The sequence below is a fragment of the Sinohyriopsis cumingii genome, chromosome 2 (genome assembly GCF_028554795.1).
Source record: "Sinohyriopsis cumingii isolate HCF-2022 chromosome 2, ASM2855479v2, whole genome shotgun sequence".
In the NCBI taxonomy this organism is placed as follows: domain Eukaryota; kingdom Metazoa; phylum Mollusca; class Bivalvia; order Unionida; family Unionidae; genus Sinohyriopsis; species Sinohyriopsis cumingii.
This window is the reverse complement of record NC_142962.1, coordinates 118,153,736-118,168,614: the sequence shown is the minus strand read 5'-3', so window position 1 is coordinate 118,168,614 and position 14,879 is coordinate 118,153,736. Positions and strand designations below refer to the sequence as shown.

The following is a 14,879-nucleotide window of genomic DNA, read 5'->3' as shown; positions in this document are numbered from 1 at the left end:
AAATGCTTGACGCCAGCTTCAAAAATGCAAACACGTTTTAGGGATAGGTTCACACGCCTGTAATGGAATGTCAACGGGTTTGTTAATTTGGTATGCACACTCTCCTAGCCATAAATACCTTGTTTGCACATTTAAAATTTCAGACGCATTATTTGAAAAATTACAGATTGCACCTATCATTCATGCACGTGGCCTTTATCATCGCTAATACACTTCAAAATTAATTATTTTCCCACATATGAAATGTGTTTAATGGTTAAAAGTAATATATTTTGTTGTTATTTAGACGATTGGTTTCCATGTGTGGCAGATTTTGTTCGTTCAACTAGCAGTAGTCATACATTTCATCTGATCTGAGATTATTTTTGTATTAATATATTGTTATACACAAAGGGGCTCATTACCGAGAGAATCAAGCAGCTTTTGAGTGGGTCTGGCTTCGACAGTTTAATGTTTCCATTCTTTCTTAAGACATCAAGACAACAATCTTTGCCAACTAAAATGTTTTAACACTAAAAAAGTTTTTCTCTAATCACCCACTAACCACATATTACGGAGCTCACCTTTGGATAATTATTCTTGTTTCAAATTGGTATGGTTCAAACGTCAGCTTTCAAACTGCCAATACAAAAAAGGCATTCCTATCGCAAATTACTAAACCGGTATAGCTAAAACTATCCAGATAATTTTTTATGTTCCGAGATTAAGGAGTGTCTATTTTACGAAACTAACCCATGCTGTCTTAAAATCTAGTTAATCCCGTTTATTTTAACGGCTGCTCCAAGAAACTGGCTAATTACTCCGGTTCAGAAATATCACTGAAGTCCAAGAAAGCTGTAAACGGAAACTTAATTATTATATGCTCATTTTTTTCTTCGTTAACTTTACATTGTAAGATTCGTGCAATATTTTACCCTATACAAGGCTTCATACTGCACGACACTTGTTCTTAAAAATAGTATTAAAAGCATCTAAGTAAACAAAACGTGTACGCTTTAGTTTTTGGTTGTTTAGATGTAGTGTGATTAAGCTAAACAAGCCGTCTCGTCCATTTGAAAGCAGAGATGATAAAGTTAACGATGTGGACGAGTTCACTGAGTCCAAAACGAAACTTTCAATGAAGCGAACGAATGAACATGATGTTCGCAATGTCAACAGCAAATGTGAGAGACGTAGTAATTGAAAATACCACTTGATCGTTTAAACAGCTATTTAGGATATATATTCGTAACCTTTTGCAAATAGAATGGTTTAGACTATGACCCGTGCTAACTAGGGTCTAGAAAAAATAGAATGGAAAAGAATATTAAAGTCAAGGGCTATCACATATTTATGAGAGACGCACCATTTTACAAGTCAGTTAACACACTAAATTTGAGGGGAAAAAACCTGCAACTGAAAGTTTTGGTTGGAAACTAACAGCATCAGAGCCAATAAGCCAATACGTCGAAAAAGTTATATTTCCGCTGGCCAAATGGACTGTCACACAACAGCTGCTTTGCAATTTTCCCCGTTTAACTATTTTGAGACCGTGTTATTCTAGCGATACAAGGCATATAGGTCATTACTACTACGGTCCCGCTAACAGCGAGCATGCAAGTGACAGGGCATAAATATTTCTTTAACTGGTTATAAGAATGGCAATTATGAATCTTGAATTTACTCAAAATGTTTTTCCTTAGCGCTTCAAATCCGAATGATATGACTCATGCCATAGAAAACTGTAATTTTGACATTTCCAACTGAAATCACATCCTCCTTATTGCACTGAAATGACCCAATAAACACAGTCATTCAAAAACAGAGAAGCAGAATTAAGTAGGATCACCAGAAAAACAAAATCCATCCATTCCAGACCAACTGGAAAAGTTTCTTCAATGCACATTCATTCAAAAAATGGCCCTACATTTCAGCTTTAAGTAGACCAAAACGATAATTTTGTTTGCAAACTAATTTTGAGCGCGCGACGAAGTTCAAAGGTCGCACATTAATAGTGTTACTGAGTATTGATGAATCTATGATTCTGTATTTATTTTGAAATACAGCATAAATTCAATTACTTTGTTTCTTGTAGTGTATTCCTTTATTATTAAGCCTGCGTATATAATGAAAAAGGTTACTGAATTTGTATAGGAAAATATGTACTCTTTTTTTCGGACTAATTACTGCATTCCCAAGGTCGTGCAATATTACTCAGAAAGAAACCTCGTTCATTTTTCCCCACCCCCAATGCAGTAACCTATAAATGCAACTAATTATACATAGGTCTATTACGACGGCTCCGATATCCTAGAGGATAGAGCGTCCGCTTCGGATGCAGGAGGTAATGGGTTAGATCCCCGGCCGAATCATACCAAAGACGTCTAAAAATGGAAGTAACAGTTATCTTGCTTGGCGCTCGGCATTAGGAGGTTAGTGTTAGGACTGGTCGGCCTGTTGTCAGGATAATGTGACTGCCCCATTGCTAGACATCACTATAAACTGCCACACTGCAGACATCGTAGCGATATGACTGAACGATTGTTAAAGCTACGTTAAAAATCGAAATCACACACACACACACACACACACACACACACACACACACACACAGGTCTATTACACTATCAGTGTACTGTACTCAAATTCAGTTGGGCTTTAAGGTGACAAAATGCAAGTTTGTACTTCTGTAAGTCGAGCATGATTTGCAGGAAGGCTGTATAATTATTTCCCCAATTTGTCAAAACAATAGTGTTCCTCCTTTTTTTTCTTCTTTTTCTTTTCATCATGTTTTAATGTGGACTCAGGCAGGCTCAATAATGCTGATTTGAAAGCCATGTGTTTGCTATCAGTTGAGATTATTGAAGTCATAACCTTTATTTACCAGGTTTTCCTTACAAAGAATACTTCTTTGGATTCCTTGTTATCTTTCTTTTACATGTGTAAACGCACTTCGTAAAAAAAGAAAAAAAAAAGAAAAGAAACAAAACTCGCACGTTCGTGAAAGACTTTTTCACTGAAAATATTTTAGCATAATATGCATGAAGATCAGTGTCTATGCTGTTAGTTCTACTGATTACTCTAACAAACCACACTGACCCAGATCTGCCGGCGCATCATGTATAGTTTGCAGTTGGATTCGTCTTATAAGAGAGTACATACAGTAGATCAATCCTGACGTAGGAGACACGTACATTATGCTAACATTATACGTTCTGGAAACTGTACTTCCGGGGTAAGTGTATCTACGTTGAACCGAACTGGAAATTTAAGTTGTATTGTAATTTGGATAACGGTCTATTAATTTTAAATCTCTGAAACAGTAAAGTCATATTTGAATTTGACTATATTACAAAAAGGGTAATTCCCTACTTTCTGAAGAAAAGATGTTTACATTTAATAGGTCCTGGTTATTTGCATATATTCTATAAACCTACACCATTCATACTATTCGTTCTTTGGATTCAGAAATTTCAGATATCTAATTAAATACGGAGAAACCCACTGAAAACGAATATAATCAAACTGTATAGGGCGATTGATGGTATGTCACCTGTGAGGTGGTCCATTTTCATCCTAATTTAAATATATAAGTTGGTAAATAGATATGTTGGTAAATAGATATGTTGGTTTCTCAACGCTTCCAGTTACTAGACATCACCTTGATACCAGAAGTATAAATGACTGAAACCCTTCTGCCCAATTACATTAATTTTCCAAGTTTAAAGCCTTCTAAAGCCCTGTAAAAACACATTAACAGATGGCTAAAAGTCTAGGATTAAAAGTAATGCATTGAATCTAATTGGTTTCGGCGATTGGCGCCAATATCACGAACTATGCAATCTACCTTTCAAGCGGCAATGTAATTGAACACGACGACAGGATGTCTTTGTAGATAAGTTTTTGGATTTAAATAACCGATACGTTGAAGAGAGCTATTCCGGTAGATACTATAGCCTTGAGCGGAAATGAGGGTATAATTTGAGATTAAAATGGGTTTACTTAACTGTTACTTAGAGAGGAGAGTTGTTGAGATTTGAGTGATTGACACTTGTATTGTTGTGGTCATGTTAGACAAGGGAGTGTGGGCTGAACAAACAGACATTTTCATTGGTTAATCCGTAGTCTGATTCCCTGGCCTCCCATGATGCTCCGCACACATGTGTGCAGAACATCATCGGAGCCCATGTCACCAGGTTAGGTCAATCCGTTAATTATATCAGTATGAAAAAAAGCAACTATCGGCAGACTAACAACAAATTTTTTTCTTACATTCAGATTGTCAACTTTACGACTAGTCCTTCGCCTTGTTGATTTTAGTTGATTTCGATTTTTAATTACAATACATATATTAAAGAGAAACCCTTCTAGTTAACCTTAACGGACAACTTATATAATTTGTATGCGTCTTATACTCAAATGTGTGTGTGTGTGTGTGTGTGTGTTATTTCCAGTCACCCTAAAGTATATTTATGCGATATGTGTAGTCAAATATTGTGGTTCTTCATTTTCGGTGATTGATTTAATTCAATCTCTACCCTTGATGTGTCGAGAACTCGACTGTTGTGAAAACACCTTGCGATTTTAATATTGGAAGGTTAAAACATGTAAATTTCACGTCTTTCACTGTGTACGTTTATTTTTTCCTAATTTAGAAAATAAACGAAACACATATGCACACTCAAGCGCATACACACATAGACAATATTCACAGGCAAAGCAAATGTGCCCTTATAAAAGATGGGCTCATTAAAGCTATACCATTGTTAATGGCATGTATAATTTACGTAATTCGATTATTTTACCTATTACTTGTGAAAACTAGATTTAATATGATAATGTATATACTCGTTAATGGCGGTTTAAAATACAGACTGACTAGATCCCAATCTGGGTCTGTGCATTTTATAGGTCGCGAGTAATCATTAGAACCAAAAAGTATGCAGTGAGAGAACAGGGTAAATGTTATATGCAGTTAGTACGTACATTCGTCCTTCTGCTCGTCAGCTCACCTTGCAACCTGAACTGAGTCTACACCAAATGAAAAGAGTGATAATATTTTGGATGATTTTGCACAAGGATGAATAGACGAATATAAAATTTCAGATCATGCATACAGCATCCCCACCCCCACCCCAGAAATAGCAAAAAAGTAGCATTTCATGTATGTATGTATGCATGCATGCATGCATGTATGTATGCATGCATGCATGCATGCATGTATGTATGTATGTATGTATGTATGTATGTATGTATGTATGTATGTATGTATGTATGTACGTATGAATGTATGTATGTATGTATGTATGTATGTATGTATGTATGTATGTATGTATGTATGGATGTGTGTGTGTGTATGTGTGTGTGTGTATATGTATGTATGTATGTATGTAACATATTTCCTCGGTACAGTTAGAAAGGTAGCGCATTGCAAATATATATATATATATATATATATATATATATATATATATATATATATATATATATATATATATATATGTACGTACGTACATTCATCCATCCATCCATCCATACATATATACATATATACATACATACACATATATGCATACACACACATATGCATACATATATACATGCACATAAAGATACATACCTGTATTCATATGTACACTGAATATGATACAAAATAAGTATATGACCCGTTAATGTGTGATCTCTAAAATACACCAGAATACATTTTCTTTTCAGTTTGTATATACATGGATGTAATTGTTCCTCTTCTTGGTACATGATTGGACCATTATTCCACAAAAATTGATTATCTCTGTTTTATTAGAGCTAATCTATGATCTAATCAAACCTTGCGTTTGCAGAATTACACACCTGTCTTCGGTGCCTTGACATAGGCTTGTTTGCAAAAGAATCACCACGTTGCGGTCAGCCCGGTTTGTCTAGTGCTGTTATCTAAAAGTGGCAACTAACACACGATTAGGTTCAGAAATGTAAAACTACTCTGGTACATAAAGTGATACCTTTTTGAGACCACGCCTATATTCAAATTCGTATGATGGAATTCCTCGTGGCGTATGTCAAACCACTTTATTTCCTTTCATGAAAATGTTATTTACCAATCTGTGTCAAGGAACACACAATCTTTACATTTCCGACTGCTGTATCGATCAGATAATAGGGAAAGGGCTAGTTTTAAACAAAATTAAAATAAATAAATAAATAAATAAATAAAACACGTCTTTACTTAAAAAAAGAAAATACAAAGAATAAAATATATATCTGCTTTTATTGTTAATTAAATAGGAGGCTAGGATACATATGTCGCATTCTGTACGTGCTTAAAATACATAAAACTAAAATAACGAAATATAGAGCTTTTATTTTTATTCCACTGGTGTACTTTTTGAAACATAATTCTTACTTTTATATTCATATGAAGCATTAGGGACTACTTTTGTTGTAATCCCTGGGTTAAATGTCTAAATTTCTGTACAGGTTGCTGGAGCATCCATTCAGATGCCTGTTCCGTGTTGTTGATTAAAGTTATGTAATTATATGTAAAAGTGAAACCTTGTTAATATGCCTGTGTCTTTCTTTAATTAGTAATTAGTTTACCATAATGTTTTTCTTATATCCTTTTCCCGTGTCCGTCATTCCATATATACATCTATCCATCCATTCAACCATCTATCCATCTATCTATCAATCTATCATTTCATAATCAATTCGTTCAATTTTATTCTTGAAAGCAAAATACAAAATTTCTACATTTTATTGAAAGGACAATTTCTTCATAGGTTTATTTTGAAGTCAAAATTTTTACCCAATGCCGTTGTCATCTATTGCAAACAATATATGGTTTGCGTATTTTCAGAGACTCATGTCGTACAAACTTGTGGAAGGTTGGCATTGCAAGAGGGCCAAAACAAACAAATGGAAAAGAGTCATTACGCATTTTGTGAGTAATCAAAGTTTCGAAAACAGTAAATAGCAGGGGCTTAAAGTTTGTACTCCCGAGGAGTCTCAACAACTTGAAAAATCTAAGGCTTGGATTCCATAGCAGTCTCGACAACTTGGAAACGTGATTCCTTTACTCATGTTTGCGTTTGTTTGATGTTGTTTGTCACAGCCTATCACCTTTCTCTTCACGGTTAGGGTCTCTGACATGAAGAAACAATCTGTATTGTTAATTTCACAGTGTTACACATCAATCTTCGCCTTTGTTAGGGATGAGGGAGTGGAACCGTGTTGCTTCGTTAACAATATCCGGTCGGCGACAGCTGTTTCTCGCGATTCCATTACCACTTAGATCATCGTCACTATCATCATCACTATCATCATCATCTTTATTTTATTCCGAAGAAGATTGATTACATAATACATGTCACAGAGATATGTACCAATCAATCGTAAGCTTGATACTGTTTTTTTTTTTTGTTGTCCTTGATGTAAAACTCTACCTCAGAAAGATATATCACTTCTGAAGGCAAATTTTGCAAAATTGTAGTCTTGGACGAATACCAGTACTGATACTTGGTTATGTTTGTTGCTTCTTTTTTTGTCATCATGATTGCCACAGTTATCAGTTATGAATACAATATTTGTACCTCGGTACACATCTCCTATTATCCAATTTATCTACTCGGACCACATTCTCATTCTTCAGTAACCAGTTTCTTAAGTAGAAACGTTTTACTGATAATAATGGTCCAATCGAAAAACGTCTTCGTATGTGGTGTTGAGCAGATGTTGTGCAAATATAGTCTTTACCTAGTTAGTCACTTGAGAAATTGTCATGTTATGATGTTCACATAGTTAAAGGCTTTGTCGGGTCTTAGGATGGATTAAACAATGCATACAACATAATGGATTTTTCAGTTCATTGATTGCAATGTTTACCTGATCTTCTGATTTTTTAATGTTACGTGTTTAGGCTCGAATAAACAGCAACACAAGAAAGAGTGAAAACAACAAGTTTTTAACAAATATAATAATTTTTTCCCTCGGCAATTTTTTGTAAAACTAAAAATAATATGAACTTACGGTTTTAAGAACCAATTCCAAAAATAATCCAAGAATAATTTACGAATAACATTTTAGAAGTCCTAATGATAAAATGTTTTAGTGATTTCAAGTTTGAGTCCCGACGAAGAATCCAAGATCGAAAGTGATGACGTATGCTGTATCTTGTTCAGTGTTGTTGTCTACAGTTCTTTGTAGAAACACAATAAATAATCCTTCGGTTTTGGAAATCCAAATAAACTTTTATGAGAGCTGCCTTTGATCAAGAATTCTGTCTGAGCACACGTATATTTCCAGGCAAAAATTAATCCGTTTGAATCCAAATAATCTGGAGAAAAATTAACATATAACTCGAAAACTCAAAAACTGGTCATAGATACTTCCCAGTGTAAAGTAAAAGGCAAAAACTGAGAATATCTCTCCAAAGCAAAGGTTATATTGTATTCTAAAACACAAAGGAAGGTCGCGTGATCATGTTCCAGAACTATTATTTACTTGTTAAAAATTACGTACACCCAGTGTGGCCCTGACGAAAATGAAAACCAATCGTTTTACTCTAAGGAAAAAAAAATGTTTACATCTAACACCACGTAGTCCCATCATGACATAGACAGCAACCAATCATTTAACACAAATAGACTTATTTAAAAGGCTGCTACTAATTTTGAATTAATGTAAGGATCAGGGTCAACACCTGGTGTTTACTACACGAATAGTCAAGGTCAAACTATTTTCTGAAAAAAGTATCATCTCTAGTAAATAAATTTACATTAAAACTGACAAACAAACAATTAGATTACAATAAATATATTTTAAATCAGATATAATTAAATCAAATATGCATAACAAAATGAATGAAGGTTTTGTGAGCGTATGCGATTTTTTTCTACTGATTTGAAAGTGAATACTTTGTTGAATCTTAGCCAGTTAGCTACCGTTCAATACGTTATCCTTTGTACTTCCCAAATTAAGCCAGAAGCAATGGTTACCGGCGTAAACATTGATGACTATTGCACTACCTATTTATATGCGCTGTACTTGTGCATCAAACGTTTTGATATATGTACACTGTACGATTAATCTGAAATCATGGGAATAATTCATACTTGGTTAAAATTCAATCATACTGTACAATTAATCGGAACCATGAGAATAAGGCATACTTGGTTAAAATGCAATCATCATGAGATTAATTTATAATGCTGAGGTATGGAACTTTTCTGGATCACTCTGTCTGCTCTTTTTACATAGTATCAAAACACTCTTTAAGCGAATTCTAAGAGAATCAAACGCAAGGTACATCTAAGTTGTATTGGCCAGTATGTGGATAGTTTTCTCCCTAACGTTCTAGCACTTGGAAAAGAAATTCCTTCTTTGTATTTGTGATGAATTGATGATGTAATTGATTTTGAAGTTATTGTATTCGAGCTAGAGACAAACATGTTCAAGTTCGCAGTCTTGGTTTTCATCTTCAATCACTTCAAGCGCGTTTACAAGTGCTTTTCTAAAACTGAAATCAGGAAGGACTCAAAGAATAAAGATGTCAATGATCTTTTAGAAACCAAAATGTTGATTTTACAATGCGAACTGAACAGCTTTATTGAGAGTGTTAGGTGCATCACATAATCCTACCCGTATGTCTTTCAGTTCTGCACTCGTTATATCTGTCCGAACTTACTTCTTATAACTAAATTAGGCAATTTGAAAACATATGTCATGAACATCAAGTAATCATTCTACTTAATCTCTTCCATATAATTTGGTGATGTCTTTCACCAAATAGTTCACCTAACTTTTGTTTTACCGAAATTGTTTATTAGTATCTTTTTTTCATTTTCATATAAAAAACAACTCAGAAACTGCCTTGTATAATTAATATATTTTAAATCATTTTGGTTTACAATTCTACAAATGTGCAATTTTTTTTCGGGTTTGATGATGTTCAGGGTACATGTGATGCAATGTTGTGTGGCATTGGTATATTTATTTAGTTGGGGTATCTTTTTCTGTTTGCTGATATTTGCCATTTATTAGCTACAAAAAGGTGAATATCTTTTCTAAAAACCTTCTGAGCAACATATATACTATAACACACCACAAGGGCGATGAATATGTATTCTTATCTTACCTGTTCGTCAGAATGTTTGTAGCAATAACTATGTGAAAAAATGTCTTGGCTTTTTAAATATGTCTTTATTCACTTGGAAAGCAAATGCAAACTGTGGAAAACCACTATATGGTTTGTTCAAATACTTTATGAACAAAGCTTGATCTCTCACTGTTTCATTTGTCATGTTTATTTAATCTATATGGTGTGCTTGATCTTTGTCCGTGATCGAGGGTATAGGTTGTGTCTACCTGACAATTGTAATGCTTTTTACACCTAACTTTTGTCATAATTATAATTGTAAACAAGATGTTTCCTAACATGTAAGTTGAAATCCTGACCTTGATTACAAATTAGTGGAAATTTCAATAGAAAAGATCAGTTTTCGAGAACATTATGTTGAGTCATCGGTCAGTTGACCGTTTTCATATAAAATAGGGATCTTATTTAAAGAGTTTTATTCCTGTTTTATTTAATCACGTGTGGCTGCGTGCAGATATCATTTAAGAGGAATTATTTATTTAAATTATTCATTGGATTTACCAAGTGCTCATTGATTTTTGGACTAAAATAACACTTTTCGATTCTTATGTACTCATTCAAAGTCGTTCGAGATTATATGATTGTGATACAACAAGATATTGAAGACTATTGGAATTCATTTGGAACATTCTACAGTTTGGCTTGAGAGAAAATATTTAAGAATTATCGAGTATTTCATTCACAATACTGTGAGTTTCTTGTTAATTTCACTTTGTATTAAGAGGAAATACTTTATACATTATTTGACGAATTTTCTCAAACGTGTTGGTTTCGATTCTTTCTGTTACATAAAGAGCACAGAGTCGTACACAGCCATTTAGTCAAGTGTCTCTGCTCTGTTTTCATTTGACTCTCCAGGTTTCTTTGTAATCGTGGATTTTCTGCCAAATTCTTTCCGGCTGAGTCTTCTTTTAGTTTTCGTTCTATATTAGTTTTATCTGTGTCAGTTTTCCACATATATTTTAAAAACCTACTTTAGATTGGAAAGCGTCTGTTTCTTTCGTAAACTTTATTTTCCCCAAATAATGAAAATCAATTTTCATTCGTTTCTTTTTCTTCCTTTTGATGTAATTCGTCAATAGTACTTGGTACCACACGGATGATGGTATTAACAAATTCAAGATGAACATATATCATATCTAGCTTAGATTGTTTAACCTCTGCATGTAGCTTGTAATATTTGGTAAAAGAAGGATACTTGGTCTTTTTAATTTATCACTGAAATCTCTAATGGATAAATCGTAGGATTTTTTCTTACAGATGGTGACGTGCTTTCAAATACACTATTTGAACATTTTATTTGTTTTGTTGCCCTCAATAGTTTTGTTACTTGGGTTAAAGCAGCACTCATTTGTAACTCCGACAGAGTATTTGTACTAGTGATTATCGTATTGTTCAAGTCAGTACATTTTGTGGAATATTAACCAATTACCTATTAATCACACGGACAAATGGTTCAAACTGAGGATAAGTATCCATCAGGATATGTTTCATTTTTGATTTTTAAAACGTTATAATCTTCCAAAGATTGTTTCGTTTTCACTATACCGCTTTAGTAAGCATATATCTCATTGGTTATCTTTTGTTCGATTGGATGTAAGTAGTTTTGGATGCCAAGCAGTCCAACTGCTCTTTTTGGTAAGGATTGCAGTGTTCGAAAAGCATTCAATAGAGAGCTGAATTATTTAAAGCAAAACTCGAGCAGCTAAAATAAATTTTATCCGATATAATCTTTCTTGATTGGGTATCAACACGGCTTTTCCATATGCAACTTTTAGCTGCGTCATTTATTAACGCATGACTGCATATATTTATAATATTGATTTTGTTAAGGCTTATGTCACTATTTGTTTTTTTTCCCACAAATTGTGATATATTTCTCCTTTGTTTGTTTGCTTTAATGTTTTGACATAAATCAAATATAACAAGCCGCTATCAGGGATATCATAATGTTCGCCTGTACTTTACTTTACATGTAAACATATCTTATTGGCATGCAATGAAAAGCAATTAATATTATATCTTCATCCTTTAAGTCGATATTCAGTCTGTTCATGAAGATGAGTATTGACATTATATGAAGTAAGTCACCTTGCAAAACATTTTAACAGGTAAAGACTGGAGCAAAGTAGAATAGTTAGCCTTGAAAATGTATTCTGTGTAATTTATTTGGTCGAGTAGATGCATACATTTTGGGGTTTTCAAACCATGCTGACTCTATTGCGTCATCTAAATCTACAGTAGAAATAATTTTATCACAATGATATTTGAATTTGAAACACTTAAAGCTATGCCAACGCTTGGTTAACTAGTACAATGGCTTTTGCTTATAGTGATGTAACTATTTTTTACTGCCAGTGGAATATCCAATCATATATCACGCTTTATTTTTTCCCTTCATGTGTATATGAAATGATGTTTTCAAACTACCACAGATTAAACCTAATTGCATTATATTTTTTACAATATTGACAGGACTAAAAGAATCCGGAGCAGGTAATGGTATTATACAATCATCCAGTAATTTCCGTATCTGTAAGTAAGCATGAGTTGTGTAAACTTCATTCAGAAACTCTTGATTTGTTTTGTTTTGTTAAATGCCAGTACCCTATACCACTCACATATGCTGCTATTCGCACCAACCAGTTGAGTTGATATCTCCAAAATAATTCGTGTTATGCTCTGATCATTATCTGTTCACGGTTTCATCACTGAAAACAACGGAAACTGTGCTAATACAAGTGTTTAAAGGTTTACATGTGAAATAGCATTATCGATTTCATTAAAGATATATAGGACATATTTACGTTTTGCTTTTGTGTTATTAACATCTGTCATTCATTGTTTTATCTGCGTTATTCTATTTTCACATTTTGTCTGAAATATGACATTAGGTCTATTGTCCATTATTTAGAAAATTTACAAACATGCGTACCGTTGACACAACTACAACAATTGATGTACCAAATAATTTTCACCTATACTGTTCATTTAACATTGGGATTTTGGTGAAGATACATTGAGTCTCTCTTTACGGCTTTTACACATTCACAAGCAACACGTTCTTAATATCTCTGTCGAATATGTTCACTTTCTCCACAGAAATATCATTTTCTTCTCTCATATTGTCGTACTATATACACCGCTGATATTTTGTATTTTTCTTGTCCGTTTTCTGTATCAGTTTTTCTCTGTCGTATGTTTAACATTCTACAGCTGAGGGTGTCCCAAGTTTTCATTATACCATTAATTTGTGTTGTATAATTTAAAATTACTACCCAATGTAAAATGAAAGTTTTGAACAAATGCATCCACCTAATATTAATATTGACACAGTGTGAAAGTAATTTAGATCTTTCTTCAGCCATGTGGTGTAAAAACTGTTAGTTACCTTTGTGATAATTCTCTGCAACAGAAGATTGTATAGATGTATTAAATGTATACAGTTTGATTGTGAAATTGCGCGAGGTGCCACCATTCCTTATTTGAATGACGTATGATAGCTGTTTCAATGTTCTCATAATTAAATCAACATTTATGTGGTTTTCATTACCCTTAAGTTTGCTCAAACCTCATATAATGTCTTATAATCTTTTATATTGTATCTATTGTGCTGATTTTTTGCAGAGATTACTGGAGCCAACTTCCTATTTTTAACGTGATCGACGTTATTTAGATAAGTTATTTTGAAGGAAAATTCTGCTCTTGATTGATTCTTAAATTTCTAAATAGATTTTGTCTTTTAACTATTCTTTCCATTCACTGTATTTTATGTTATGTATATCACGTTTAGCTTGGTTGCATAATTAATTAATATTTTTAATCATCGGTTCACGTTCCTAGCAACGTGAAACATTTCATATGCATTTCAAGGGTAAGACTGATTTCTATTTATTTCACCTTTTACCGTTCATATGGTTGATTCGGAAACAGCTAAGTCATATACTTTATCGCCGTGGATTGATATGGTAACGCTACAATAATTGAACCAATCAGATTAAGTCGCATCCAATTTCAATCCTTCAAAAATAATTAATATTTATTCTTTGATTTATCCTGGAGAATCCATGATTAGTGAAACATGTGTACTGCGTTCAGTAGAAAACGTAATGGCAGTATACACGGAAAAAACACCAACTTTTTTAAAATTAAAATTAGCCTTTTGGATTTTGCCGAGGAAGCCAAAATAAATCTAAGTGATCTAGAAGTGTCACTTACACTAAAAGGCAAATCCTTATATTCGAATGCTACTTTTTCTATAAAATTAATATAAAAATGATGCTTTTTAGATGATGTTTCCAAATGATTCCCTAACATAAGTAAGAAAAGCTTATTGCATTTCATCTTAAAGGTAATTCACAAAATTGCATCCAAAATATAGAAAACGAAGGATATATATATAAGATAATCAATCAGTTTAAAGATGACTTGAAATTAAAAACATTTCTCCGTAAGGTTTACCAGATATCCAAGATATATTGTGATTTTAGCCAAATAAATATTCCACGTAAAGTATTTACGTTATTCCTTCTTCACAGTGCCATATTTTAACTATCTTGCTGTCAGGACTGATTCTGCTTCGTTCTATTGTATCATTATTAAACGCAATCTTATAAATCTGCATCTTTTCTGAAAGATTGGAGTGTATCTCTTTTGATATTTGAAATGAACAAATATTAACTTTTATTACTGTATGTTATTCTTTAATACAACGTGCACACTTTGTAAACACTCATACATGATCTCTTGA

The 14,879-nt window shown here is 33.2% G+C and overlaps 1 long non-coding RNA gene across 1 annotated transcript in view; it reads left to right on the top strand.

The window, feature by feature from the left end:
• Nucleotides 1-14,879, top strand: part of LOC149805684 (uncharacterized) — a 95,273-nt gene that overhangs the window by 77,013 nt on the left and 3,381 nt on the right. The gene's annotated exons all lie outside the window — the stretch shown is intronic.